The 15,325-nt window shown below is 34.5% G+C and overlaps 3 long non-coding RNA genes across 3 annotated transcripts; 1 reads left to right on the top strand and 2 right to left on the bottom strand.

Annotated features, from left to right (window-relative positions):
* Positions 1-6,832, top strand: LOC128242485 (uncharacterized). Its single transcript, XR_008262622.1, has 4 exons — positions 1-797; positions 3,495-3,697; positions 4,859-5,064; positions 6,409-6,832. It is a non-coding gene; the product is annotated as an uncharacterized LOC128242485 (long non-coding RNA).
* LOC128242484 (uncharacterized) lies at positions 823-1,907 on the bottom strand. The gene is made up of 3 exons (XR_008262621.1): positions 1,774-1,907; positions 1,511-1,597; positions 823-1,294 (listed from the first exon to the last, which is right to left on the bottom strand). It is a non-coding gene; the product is annotated as an uncharacterized LOC128242484 (long non-coding RNA).
* A 6,063-nt stretch (positions 6,833-12,895) lies between the features above and the next one.
* On the bottom strand, positions 12,896-15,166 carry LOC128242486 (uncharacterized). Its single transcript, XR_008262623.1, has 4 exons — positions 14,721-15,166; positions 14,205-14,350; positions 13,715-13,942; positions 12,896-13,032 (listed from the first exon to the last, which is right to left on the bottom strand). It is a non-coding gene; the product is annotated as an uncharacterized LOC128242486 (long non-coding RNA).
* Positions 15,167-15,325: the final 159 nt, after the last annotated feature.

Raw genomic sequence — 15,325 nt, 5'->3', positions numbered from 1 at the left:
GACAGTCTTTAGAGAGCGGTATTTCAGAAACGCGACTAGTCGCCTGACACGACATATTGAACATGAATATATTAATACACACCACCTGCGTAGCAACAGAACTACTTACGTGAATGTGGGGCGTCAAGTACCTGCTTATGTGTATTTAAGGCGTTATTGCATTTTTTATGACAAACATTGCATGTTACTCTTAGTATAGTTGTACCGTTGCAATTTGGTGAGTTTTATTGAACAAAATAATGAAAAATAATGAAAGTATAGCATTTACATACGAAGTCATTTTACCCTACACCACATGTTTGCACCCCGTGTGACGTCACACATATCCCGGCATTCAAGACTGACCCGGCAAACCCCGGCAAAGAACTTATTTCATGAATGAAAGCTATTAAGAAATAAATCATACGCGGTTAAAGAGTTCATGTCATGTAATATTTTGTGAACTAGCTTTTATGTTTCAAATGATTTTTTCAGCAGCAATCGAACTATTGTATTTGTCTGAGTAAATTATTTGGATTATACCTATCACAGTGTGTCAACGTTATGCCTATTGTTATTTTGGACTATAGGGTGTAGTTTTTAAAGTCATACACAATATGGCGGCGATTATGCGGAAATGAAATTGAATGTTCTTTCGAACACGTTCTTCTACAAAATAACCGACCTGTATTTAGTGCTATTGCTTCAACATCAATCGGAGCAAAAATGGCATCAATGTATGCGTCTAAAAATGTTAAATTTAGATGGAGACAATCCAGAAATGAGCTGCCAGGAAGTGATCGATTTCGGACACGAAGGTAATGTACATTAGTCTGAAATAATAGACGTGTTAAACGGGATTCTTCCAATCCCTAACGTCTAAACGGTTTTGTGCAAACGAATGTCCAATAGATCCATTAACATTTAAATCCAAATTTAAATTCCATGCATGGCATGTTTGTCAAATTGTGTATTGGTTAAATCCTGATATCTGCAGGTTTAAAACTATAGTTATGTTTCCAACAGTGGCAGTTGATCTGTAGTCCACACAAATTTCACTCATCTAATCCATATGAAAAACACACTTTTCACAATAAATCACGTTGGGCGCCATTATAATGGTCTGGCCTTTACCCTGACCTTTATTAAGGTCATATAGTTATAGTGAGTATAAGACCAAGCCGGTCGAGGTTCGTTTTATGTCCTAGTGTGTATAACTAACAAAAGCTGTTTTCCATAGTTTACTCTCTTCGTTTCTATACAGATAAATCATGAATCAACATGAAGCACGAAGCACGAAGCACGAAGCAACACACTGAAATATAATATGAACAGTAATCAGTTAAATGCATCATCACATTTAGTTATTACAAAAGGTTAAAGAAAAGGTTTATCTCATACAATAATCATGTGCTTAGTGGCCCATTTTAACAAACGACTAATGAGATAAATAACATTTCTTACAAAGATAATACAGTAATGGCAACAACAATAAAACATGTATGACATCAACAACTACAGATACACTTACAAGTTTATGGAACTGAGTGTTCTCACTGTATACATGTCTCTCATCGCTCACCCATGGTGTCTGTTAATCTGGTCACTGTGGTTACTACTGTAAACAATTATGAACACAGTGAAACACATGCAAAGGGTTACTTAAAAGAGCTGCTATCTTGAAATACTGTGATAGAACAGAATTTACCAAACCTTCCAAAAATACAGAATGCACAGCCAATACAACATATTGCAATTAAAAGAATAACACTCTTGAATTCATTTAATACATACCAAACATGGAAATACTTCCAGGAACTAGTTAAAATAATAAGGCTCTAAAAGTGCGCCAAAAGCTGCAATCCTGGCAGATTGCTATTCTCACAACAACCTCAAATATCAGGGGGGAAAGGTAGCAGTCAACACAAAATATGAGAACTGGAGCAGACAACACTTTTTACTAAATGCTGAAATATCCACAGGGCTACAGAAGTATTTTATGGTTGAAATGGATAATAAAGTAAAGATTTATATTCATATTTTACCATGGAAGTGCAAAGCTATTTTGCAAAAAAACAAGCATTTAATGCATTAAAACACATTATTCACCTTTCATTTAAAAGAAAGTTGACTGACACAGACAACAATTATGCCAAGTGGAACAACTTGACCCAATCGTAATAATTCGGCCTCCTCCGACGAGCTTCGAGATAATACAATCGTAACAACTCGGCCTTGGCCAAACAATCTGAACATCTCAGCCAGTATCCAACAGGGATTGACTTTCTCGAAGCTTACCGAAGATGGCGAGTTGTTACAATTGATGGCCGAAATGTTCCGATTGTTGTAAAATTGTGAACTGCAGCCTTGCAGGTGCTCTTCATGTATATAATGTTATGTTTTGACAGAATGAAATGAAGAAAAAATCATCAAAATCATAATTATTTGCTTGATATTACTTTTTGGTTACGGAATTTATATATAATAACATTATCTGGTAATATTTCTTGTTTTTATGATATGTTATAGATGCAATATGCTTTAACCCGGAATCCTGATCGGAATTAACTACCCACTTTTCGTACAAAACAATTTGTACGTGAAGGATTTGCTGTATCAAAAATCGTAAAAACATCTGTCAACGTACAATTATTTGGACTAGAAGGTACATCTAGCTGATCTACATCTCTTAGTCTAAATATTTGTACGTTGACGGACTCTTTTTACGATTAAAAAAATGTATTATAAATGTGTTATATGGGATTCTTCCAATCCCTTACGTCTAATCGGGTTTGTGCAAAACAGGGTGGGGGTTGAAAGATATTGAAATCGTAGTTAGATAAGTATTATATGTTTGAAATAGATATTAAAGGTTTATAGTCGTATTTTAGTTATTACCATGTAAGTGCAAAGATTTTTTTCACAAAACAAGCATTTAATGCATTTAAACACAACCATTTTACATCTATGTAAATCTATGCACCGCAGCCTTGCAGGTGATCTTCATGTATAACAGTTTATATCATTATGTTTTGACAGTATGAAATGAAGAAAAACACTCATCAAACTCATAATAATTCGTCAGCTTTTATTTTTTGTGTACATAACTAATATTTTAGATATATATAATTATCTGACCCGGAATCCCAATCGGAAAAGCTACCCACTTTTGGTACAAAAAAATTGTATGTGAGGATATGCCATTTCAAAATTTGTAAAAAGATCAGTTAAGTTACTATTATTTGGACTAGTGCTTCAAGTGTTTGATTTATTGTCTCTATAATGTATAATGCACCTGTCAATTGTAGAGCCAAGCTGGCAGCTGCCTAAAAATCAGTTACCCAGTTAGCTCAGTTTAACAGATCTCCATGCAAGTGTTCACATGGTCGTGGGTTCAAGCACCATACCAGTAGCATCTTTTCTCAAAGGTTTACTTTAGAACCCATCATCCAGGAGTAAACAATTATGATTTTTTTATTAAATATTACAGGCCATGTTCTTTTGTAAACTTTCAGATTGAGAAGTGCCTGGATACAAGGCTAGTATTGTTAACATCATCTGATACAATCAACTGGAACAAAGCTGAAATGGCTGCCTGACCTGACTTAAAAATTGGATGGCAGTACATCAGACTAGAAGATTACAAGTATTGAGGTGGACAAAATGAAACCTGAGCCTACCAAAGCTGACAGATTGCACAAGAAACACATAAATGCAGGTATTTACTGAGATGTTGTAATTATTTTTTGAAACTTCTCATCAGTTGAAACAGAGTTGGCCAAAAAAATGAACAAAGGTATATACATTTTGAATTCTAATTCAAATGAGAACTTTACTGGCCAGCACAGAATGGTAAAATGCTAGTCTACCAATATAAATGTGCCTGGTTCGAATCAGTAAAGCTGATGAATGTACTGGTTGTGTAGCCAGGATGTGAGTAGGTCTGCACTTGGCTGATAATGCATATCATATGTTTAAGCTGCACTCTCACAGATTGTCTGTTTTACCAACTCTTTTTTTATTTCTTGGTCTTGTAATGAATTATTTTATGCGAATTTCTGAACACTGGACATAACAGACAACTGGAAAAAGGGGATCGCTGCTTTCTTATATTAATTCAGTCAAAAAAGACAACTGAAAATATTGGAACGCTGTTTTCTTATTTTAATACGGTCAAAAGATGATGGTCTGTGCCAAAAATCTCATTATTAGTAAAGCGTTAGTAATGCTTTTAACCATAAAACCAATAGTTACAAATGTAAGTATAAAAAACATGATCTTATCTTTTGTCAGCAGTCTTATTTCATCAGTTTTCATACTGCTTTTCAATAGCTTATTCCAAGCCAAAAAGTAAAAGAAGTTGTCAAAACCTTCAATCTGTGACTGAGAGTGCAGCACTCTTACAGATTGAATGTTTTGACTACTTTATTTATTTTTTGTCTTGGAAAGGGCCAATTTATGTGAAAATGCATGTTAACCATACATATAAGATTGCTGACAATAAATTTGTCAGAAAATGTTTATATTTAAGTTCAAAATGTTTTATGCATTTTTCTTAAACCGTTAGTAACGCTTTAAGCCATAAAACCTTTGTTTTCGACCTGAAATATGGAAGTCTGCAATCTAATATTTTGTCAGTAGTCTTATAAAATATCACTGGTTTGCAGATATTTTAGCAAAAAAATAGGTCATTCCAAGACAAAAAATACCAAAGTTGTAAAAACAGTAAATCTGTGAGAGTGCAGCTTTAAATGACTAAATGTTTTGATTTGGCTCAATTTTCACCTAAAATCTTATAGTTTTGTGGCATCTAAATGGTTTGTTTTTAACAACATTACATGTGCATATGTATATATTTGTTCTTAAATTTGTAATTTAGATTGGAAGATTCATTCTCTGGAAAGTAGAAAAGGGCATGTTACATACTGTTATCACTGCCATGACAGAAACCATATTGAGGAGCTGGTCCACCTGTAGGAAGAATTGCGCTATTAGTTGGAGCAGCACTATATCCCAGCCATACACCAGCACTTAGTTTGTCATAGGGAGCATTTCTGAGCAGTTATGGAGAATCTAACTATGCAGGTATGTCATAATCAAAATCTGGTTTATATATTTTTTTATAATTTAGCATCTGTTGAGAAGAAATTTATTTCTAGATTGAAGGCACACACTATAGATTGATGCCCAAAAATATATTTCTTAGGCCAACCTTAAAAAATTTCTTGTTTGGAGTAACCCTACCCAGATTTTTTAAGGTGGGTAGGTAGGTAGGTTTTTTTTTTTTTTTTTTTTTTTTTTTTCTCCAACGACAACTGGATCTTGTGTACAGTACATTCACTACATAACACTAGTTATTCAAGGCATTGTAATAAACTTTTGAACAACAAACATCTTAACTTCTGATCCTTTATTTTTTTAATTTCAAAGAATTTCAATCTACTTAAGACTGACACAGAGATGAACTCAACAAAACAAACTTATGACACTCAAGATAAGCAAACGAAAATGTGAAACAAATTGGCAATTGTTACATATTTTAAAGTTTTATCAAAGTCAATTAAGACTAAAATCCTGTCATATGAATGTGGACTAAATTTTTCTGTTGCAGTCTCTGAGGGCTTTGACGAGACCGTTATTTTTGACATTTTTTCGAAGTTGTCGTAGTAGCTCTCCGGGATTGTTTCATCATTCTCCATTAAAATATCAAATACATCGTACCATGTGTAGTCGACATTGAATTTTCTTACAAAGTTGTTTTTAATTTTTTTATTTAAGTAATTTATTGTCACACAAAACGTAATTTCGTTCGGTTCACGTTCGACAAACTTGCAGTCAGCCATGTTTTCGAAACGCTCATTGCGATCAGCGATAAAAACCGAAGCTCTACGAGTGTGTCTACAAATCGAAAAGATCCGAAACAGAAGAAAAGAGCAGAAACAGAAAATAGTAGCGGAAAGGCGTTGAAAAAAAAATTCGCGGATCAAAATGCCAAAAAAAAATTTGAGTCGGCAACGATTTTTATGGGTCGGTCGCGTTACTCCAAACAAGATTTTTTTATTTTAGGCCTTATTTTAATGCATTATCATGTCTAACTCATTTGACTTAAATGATCAAAGCAAAAGAAATGCAAATGATTAATCTGCAGATATACAAATGTAAGCTTTTTTAACTGGGGAAATTGTTGCCACTTGTCTATTAATTAAAGAACACATTTATAATTAATAATGTTTAATCTGTACACAAATCATATGCCTTCTTTGTTTTAACCATCAATGTCAAAGAGTCCAGCATGATAATGCACTAAATTGAAAAAAATGCATTAATTTATATGAACCCTTTAAAACAAAGACATTTCCTAAATCCAATAAAAAATAATTGAATATTGATGCAGAGTTCAGTTAGAATATTATATAACTTTTTTTGCAGTTGTTGCAATGAAACTTGCACCAGTGTGTTTTCTGTGGAGATAAAGAGATAGTGTCCAGCAATGAAGACCCAACTCAAGATCTGACCTTGTAAGGCCAATATGAAATAACTGTGTGGGAAAATGGGAAAAACCTGCAGTCAGGAATGCACAGAAATCATCAAAAGATCAGTGTTAAATTAATCTTGAATAACTTGACATTTATTTTGTTTGACATTTTTATTCATGGTGCAGTGAAAACATTCTTTTTTTCTTATGGTTATTTAAATTTAGAATTGATAGGAGGGAACATCACTATGTAGTTTCATGTTCATAGTCAGATCAAAACCCATGTACATGCCCAAATGAGCATTCGAAAATATCAAAATGGTACTTGTTGTATGTAGTGTAAGTTAATTAACATAATAAACAAAAATATTTAATCAATTTCAATTTATTATGCCCCTTTGAAAGAAGAGGAGTATACTGCTTTGCACATGTTGGCCGACAGTAGACCAAAGCTTTTCCGGGTGATAACTCTACAATTCCTAGACCTATTGTCAAACTTGACATGAAAGTTTGGTTTAACCAGTAGATGATCCCTTTTGATTTTAGGGGTAATATGGTCAAAGGTCACAGTGACCTTGAACAGGAAGGTGTCAAACCATACATCTGACTGATAAGTTGACAATGCCTGCACCTATGGCCCAAAACTTAACATGGAGGCTAAGTCTGACTATTAGAAGATCCTATTGATTTAAGGGGTCATTGGGTCAAAAGTCAAGGTCACAGTGACCTTGAATGCTATAAGGTTGTACTAATAATGACTGGACAAAGCCTGCACCCATGGCCCTTGAACAACTTGACTTTGGGGTTGGGCCTGACCAGTAGGTGAGCCCTATTGATTTGTCACAGACCATTGGACGCAAAAAGCTTGCCTGTGTGACAACTCGACAAAGTCTGCACCCATGGCCTTCAAACTTGAAATTTAGGTTTGGGGTGACCAGCAGATGACCCCTTTGGATTTGGAGGTCAAGGTCACATCTCCAATATTGGTCATTAAAACTATGTCATTTACTTATTCCCTGCTGCTAAGAGGATACATGTTTATCAGCAAATATCAGCCATCATCTGAATATGAGTGAAAACTGTACCAACTACCCTCATACTTTGAATAGCATAATCTTTAAACTGCCTCAAAGGCATCTTTTGTCAATGAAAAACCAGCTGTCATTTCGGTCCATGCATATTTCATTCAATTGTCCAGATATTCTTGACAACATGGCGCTAATTAATGCTGCAGGTTTGAAATTTAAGACATTAGTTTTTTTTCTTCAGTACCATGCAGATTTATTAACACTTTTATAATAAAAACAAACTAGAAAACAAGTTTTAAAGATATTAGTTTTTTTCATGGTATGATGCCACAGCACCATGCAGATTTGTTTTCACTTTTATATCAAAGAAAGTAACTCGAGCACAAATTTTGTAGATATGTGGACTCTGTTGATAGAAGTTCTGGGAGGCATTTTTCGGCTTGAAAGAGCATCATTTTAAAGTTATATTTTTATTATGTCCCTTGAATCTTGGGTATAGTTTGTATTGTATTTGCATTTTAAAGACATTGGCTTCAACAGACCCTAATGAAATGAAGGAATGTAATTGCTTACTGAAACTGTTATAAGCGACGTCATAAATTGAAGCAATTTTAACATAATGAATATGCATTTAACTAATTTAAAGCGGTTCAAAATTAGGAAATTTGAATTAAGAATCTTGTAGGCCATTGGATACATGATTAAGTAGGGCCAATATATTTGTACTTATTATAATCACATTTATCCTTCTTCATCTACCTTAAAGAGTGTTCATCATTTGTATGAAATCATTTGATCACGTTTCATTTGAAAGAACTTTGCGGTAGTGTTTGCTTGCTTCAGTTACGTCACCGACAGTCTTGCAGCGCTTTCAGCGCTTTGATTATGTTTATCTACAGACACCGGTGAAGCGAGCAAACTATCCACTTATGGTTTTTGACACCATACTATAAATCTGTTGAATAATAACGGACAGTAGAGCTTTCTCTGCCGGAAGAAATAACGTCTTTAATTTCTGAAAAAAAGCTCCTCCGGATACTTGGTGTCTGACATATACTAGCCGTTTCGTGCCATCTTACAAATCAAAATATGATTCCTGTTCAAAACGAATACATAAATTATAATAATTTCATATACCTTTTTAAACACAAAGTGAAATACAATCAAGGGAAACAACTACATTTACTACTATCGTGTTAAATAATAGAATTGTCTTCACACATCCCAATGTAATTTACTACCATGATTTAATTAGTAAATTTATTTGCACAAATATTGTAAACATATTTTTTTCTATTCATAAATGTTGTCAGAACTTTCAGAAAGCAAAATTTTATAAATTAGCCCTTTGACAAATCAGCAATGGGGAATAAATCACCATTTAACTTGTCAATGTTGAGCCTTATGTTAATCGAATTACTATTTGGCAATCACTTCAAATAACTGCGCGTCATTACGTTGACGTCAGTTAAAAACTTTGTATACGCTATTTGGAAGGAGTGGCTTGATTGAACGGTCAAAATTTCACTTAAATTCAAAATTTCAGTATGCACGAAAAATCATTCACATGTTTTCGGAACTGATGAAAACATCTGACCCTTGGGCACGCTCCGTAACCGGTAGCCTAGTCACCGGCTTACACGGTGCCCTCGTGTCCGATTTTTATGCATCCGTCCCGCTTACATGTGCAAGATACTTATAATACATTTCTATAGTTTCATATAGGCATTAACTCGGAATGCTTTGTGAAAACGCCCATATCAGTTCCACACCAGGCCCCAATATCACAAAAATACTTAGTCAAATCTCAATCTCAGTCTCAACTCATTTTTCCACATTACAGTTTGACATTATTAAAAATTACTAATGTTTTACTATTTTTAAAAGCACATTGTCACATGCATTATGCTGATTAACATTATTGTTCAATATTCAAAAAACAATTATTTCTACAGCACAAAATGTACTTGAGTCAAACTCAAAAATAATAAATTTGACTCAAGTTCAATTTTTGCTCTCAAATATTTTTTCTATAGAATATTTATCAATTTTTTAATCAACATAATGAATGAGAGATTTACCCTTAAAAAGGGTAAAACATTTACAATTTTGAATCATATGATGCTGTAGTTTGATAAAAAGAGTTGAGACTGAGATTGAGATTTGATTTGAGTATTTTTGTGATATTGGGGCCAGGTACTTATATTTATCTGGACCAGACAGGTGAAGAGATGCTTAATTAAATATTTTAACTATATTTATGCCGTAGCCACACCTCTGCGACGTCGAAATGGGTCGTGTTAAATCAGTCTAGTTATTTTCGCATCTCTTATGGTGTCTGCTCCTTTGTCTTTATGTCCTTTGCCTTGTTTTTCAGTTGTTTGGTTTTACTTCGTAGGGTTGTAATATTTTTAATGAACTCCGGTCAACGAGCGATATATGTTTTATAGGAATTCTTACACATGTGTCTGTTCAACATGTTAAATGTTTACATATTATATTAATGATTGTAATCAGCACTTTGAAGTTAGTGACATAGATGTTCTTGCATGCCATATACAGTAGCTTTTACCACTTGGCATATGCACATCAGTGACATTTAAGTGGTGCAGATACAAATCTAACCTTCGGGCACTCTGCGTGGCCGGATAACTCGGCAAGCCTCGTTAACAATTGTCTTAATTGCTCTTTGAAATAAAAGAAGTTCATGAAAAAGTAGTCCGCAATACTGTATAATGCCATCGCACGTGAGTCATCTAACACGGGGTGGGGAAGGCAGAACATTCTAAGCCCGGTAAAAACGCAGAAACGCATGTCTGTTATGCGAGAAAGATTTATACTTTCAAATCTGTGTCACCATCTCTGTGGTGGACGTGTGTTGTGGTACGAAAACTACTCGGGAATTTTGATGATGTTTGAAGTTTTGTTTTCCATTGGTTCATCATTATATTCAGGTTGACGGTTTTTAGATGATTATTCTGCTTACTTCTGTAGAAATATAGTGTTTTGGTTTGATTAATTGGCGTTTCGCTTCCATAACGATATGGTGTGTTGCTGTCATTTATTTTTATCTCATTTTCTAGCAGAAGCTTAGTTTAAATCCACCTTTTTCATTAGAGGACTTATATTTATGTTTTTGTATGTGAGAGTGTTTCATACTCTGTCATACATTCTTCAATTTTGTCACTCCGGCGGTGTTGTGAACGTTCTTCTGTTTCTGAATTTTTTTTCCCACCAGTTTAGAAAAATGCTTCTTTCTAACACCTTTTGTTTAATCTGCAATAAGTTTTGTTTCCTAGTCCAGGGAAGCCCCTTGTTCGTAAGTTTCACGAATTTTCTGGTTCCTATTTTTCCCCAGAAGAGTTCGCTCGGTTTTATAAATGAAAGGTAACACTTGTTTCTAATTTTGAGTGACTTCGATTTAATAAATGTATCAGGGTTTTTTTTCAATCTGGCGGCTACTGTCCTTTCCTTTTGTTGATTTTTATTTCCAAAAAATTAGCAGGCCTTTGCATACTATTGTATTGGAAAAACCCCATTGTGAATTGTTTTGTTTTTCTCAGTACATACCGTTTCGTTTTCAAACAGTTCAAAGAGAGAGGATATTTGTGAAGCTTAAACGTTTGGTGCGAGCAGCAGCAACAACAACAACAAAATCTCGCGTTTTGCGTGGTTGGAAGGTTAGTATCTGTGCAAATAAAAGTGGTAAGTAATTGTACGATTTTAGAAACCAAAGCTTAGTTAGAGAATAATGTTTAAGTGTAATTTTGTTTGTCATACCAGGCGCAGAGCAGGATGTTTTGCGTGCTTCAAAGTTATTTTTATGTATATCTTTAAGAAACTGGTTTATAAGGTTTTATTGTAGGCGGGAATTCTTCTCTTGCACCTGTGGACAACTTACTTTAGCTGTAGCCTTAAAAAAACATTTTGACCAAAAACAATCGGTAGTTATTCGGGAAATATTATCAAATGGTTTTGTCTTTCCCATCAATCATTTCGACAGTTTGTTTATATCGAATAAACAACACAACTGACTTTAAGACATGGCCAAATCAACGATTTCTTTCTGTGTATTTTAAACATAAATAATTACATTGCATAGAAATTATATCGACACCTTTATACTTTTATCAGCTCGTTCAGTAGTAGATGTCAAGCAGCATGTTCTACACAGTCGATCAGACGCTCTGTGTCTGAGATGCAGGACACTGATGCTGACAAAGGACAGGGTGTAGAGTACCATCATGATATAGATCTTGTACTCCATGCACAGCCAGTTACTGTACGCGAATGAGACGGCCCAGCCAACCGAGGACATGGCTTTGGTACTCGACAGGGCGACAGTGACGTCTTCCAGGAAGTGAACACTCACTAACACTACAACAAAGTTATTGGACACTTTTTTATGTTATGATTCATTGAGATGTATGAAAATTCGTTATGAACGATGTTCTTCGAACTAGTGAACTAGTAACGTATGCCTACTAAACAATGAAAACTGAAGGGACAAGCACAGTTATCGAAAATAAAAAAAATAAACTCTGTTTCGAGGCACAAGGCAAATGCCCAAACGACAATAAACATGTGAACTCCACATACACACATACTCACAGCGCAAACAGACCACACACTCATCAAAATAGCTTAACCGATAAATGATAGGATTACCTCCTTGGAAGTCAGTGAAACACGCGTTCATTGTAGCCCATGTCTACTTGAGGTTTAAGACATTTCCCGCTTACCATAAAGTCAATACATTTATTGAGAGAAAAAAAAATAAGTCCGAACTGAACGAGGAAAATTATACAAAAATATTGTTAACTGATAATATATCGCTTTCTATATTGTGTATTTCTAAAACATATATTGGCATAGGAATTATAACTAACCTGCAATTGCAGGTTCATTCGTAGACATGACCAGCCCGTAAAGACCAGCCAGAACTAATGCAACCGGCAAGCTGTCCCCATCGAGTTGGAATAGCCGTAAGGTAATAAGTACGGATATGAAGACAATAAAAGCTCCAAGAAGAAAATAACTTATGATGACGCAACAGCGATGACGACGATGATGATGGTGGTGCTGATGATGGTGGTGCTGATGCGGCTGATGCTGCTGATGCTGCTGATGGTGGTGGTGATGATGATAATGATGATGATGATGATGATGATGATGATGATGATGATGATGATGATGATGATGATGATGATTTTGATGATGATGATGATGATTATTAATTTATTTATAAAACCTAATCTTGTCTGCCTTTTCCTCCCCTTTTTAGATCATATGTGAACAATTTCGCTGTTTTAGACAACTGATATTAATGATACTTTCACTAAAATAAATACTTATCAAATTTATATAATTTCTTTATACATTCCACAAAAATAGTAGTAAAATTTTTTTTTTACCTATTAAGAATATTATGTACTGGCCAGTTACTTTTGCAAGACGTCCATTGATAAACGTAAATACTGTAAGCACAACGCCGTATGTCATCACAGTTACTCCGACGTTTTCCACGCCAAATGGGCAACTCACGAATGCCTGAATAGATATAGCTAGCATTTAGATGTTAAAGACAGACTAACAATCAAATTTCTTTGTATATTTTTAATTATTATTGTTTGAAAACGTATAATTAACATTTGTTAGCATGTTCGAAGGACAATCATTAAGTATTATAAAGTCTGAGTAATTTGGAAACTATGTTTAATCTTAAGTATCATTATATTTTCATCCGGTTAGCTTTTTAAAACGCTGCATTATATCAAAACCTATAATAAAAGCCAATTATAGGCTACTTCCTGTTACAGTTTTTCTTTTACTGTATGCATTGTACGAATCCAAAAAATGATAAACTATGAGGTATGTTAAAATTTGTTTTTTCATTTTGTTTCTATCATTGACGAAATATAAAATGTTAGCTGAGATTATTCACAGAGAGCTAAAATCGCTATCTTTGATTTGGTATGACTTCTTTAATGTTCTCATTTTGAAGAGTTTTACAGGTAGATAATCATGATGAACTTTTTTTAAGAGTTCAACCCGTTGGTATCTGAGTTTTTACACTCATCCTTATGATATGCCACACTTCATTTCGTAATAAAAAGTGGATATTACAAACAACGACGAGTCCCTTAAATTTCATGTATAAGCAGGCAAACCTAGATAAGCTACTTCAACATGTTACGCTCGTTATTAAGTGATTGAAAGAAGTCCATTTTACCGCCGTGAAGTCCGGAGCGAAGAAGATAGAGAGTACACCGGAACTCATAGCTGGTACAATTAACAACTACAAGTCCATTGACTTTACCATAACGGCTCCAACTCTACGGATATTTTTGCAAGATCCGTCTCGGTTATCAGTTTCCGTTTTTGAATTTGTCAGAAACAATGCAATAACTATGGCCCCAAAACTTGACATTCCAACACAGAATCCTGTGTATATGAAAATCTGAAGAAGAATAAGAACTAGTTTTACTATATAATCAAAATCGAATAAAACTGATTGATTTATTGCAATAATACAATGAACATTACAGAGGTCCTTGTCCAAAGGCTAGGTCCCAACAGAGATTAAACAAGAGGCACTAAACATACAAAAATCACAGGCAGTAAACACATGCATTAGAACAATTGAACATTAAGTCAGATTTGTCCATGAGTGACATGTACTGCATCTGCACGTAAAACAAATGCGAATATGGAACCGTTACCTTATGTTTTGGAGGTCGTTCAATTGCCCCGGATTTGTGCTGGTCAAATGGACAAAATCGAGCAACACAACTTTCGAACTCTGCTGTTGAGTTTCCTGACTCCTTTCGTAATACGATCGATGCAACAAGAGTTCCCCATATCTGTGCTGCAACACAAATCATAAGCATACATGTACACAACTTTTTGTTAACATTTAAGTCGCATCATTAGAAAAGACCAAAAGTTTAAAAAATATTATTATAACCAACACAAACTGTTTTATCTACAGCTGTATAAGAAAGCGTAGAATATCCCTGTAAAATGTCTGATCACGTGGTCCATGTTTACATTGTTAACTTATATAACTCCAAACATGTACATTTTAATATCAATTAAGGCGTTTTATTATATCTGCAATGTTTTACTTTTTATATTTAGTGACGCATCTTTTACAGAACAGAAAACTGTCATTAAGTGAATATTTAATAGTACTTCGCCTTAACCTAATTTGTTTTCTCCTCAAAACTGCTACTTACCGAAACCGATAATAAACGACCCTGGTACGACTGTTGCCCACGTGGTATAGAATCCCGTCGCCATGAACACGGCATAGGTTAGGACAGAAAACACCATAATCCATTTGTAACTAAACTTTGACAGTATAACAGGAGAAAGAAATAAGTTAGCCAAAATCACTACAACATAAATGAGTGATAGTCCAGTAGTGCCTAGACCTTCTTCCTTGTTAATGGAACTTTGTACGTTCGAAAAGGAATCAAAAGCCGTGAAGTTGTAAGTGAATGCAAAACTAAGAGCAACAAGATTCCTATAGGTCGTTGCCTTGGAAACCTTCTTCCTTTCCGAGGTACTGTTAGTGATAGCCTCGATTTCAATTTCTCCATTGTTTTGTTCTTTGAGTATCTTGTCTTCTGTTTCGATATCACTGTCTTGCAGCAGTTCCGTTGATTCATGAACCTTGTCATCGCTTTCTTCAGCACTCATTTTTACTCCATTAAATGTTTAAACACTAAATAGCACAGTAAACCCCGTATGTTTACTTTTCATTTGATTCATTATCACATTAGCTTATTTAGAATGATAATACGGTTCAGCGAGACGACCCATTCCGGTTTTAGTTAAT

Source organism: Mya arenaria, chromosome 8, assembly GCF_026914265.1.
Source record: "Mya arenaria isolate MELC-2E11 chromosome 8, ASM2691426v1".
Classification (NCBI taxonomy): Eukaryota; Metazoa; Mollusca; class Bivalvia; order Myida; family Myidae; genus Mya; species Mya arenaria.
The sequence above is the reverse complement of the archived record's forward strand: the minus strand, read 5'-3'. Positions and strand labels throughout refer to the sequence as shown.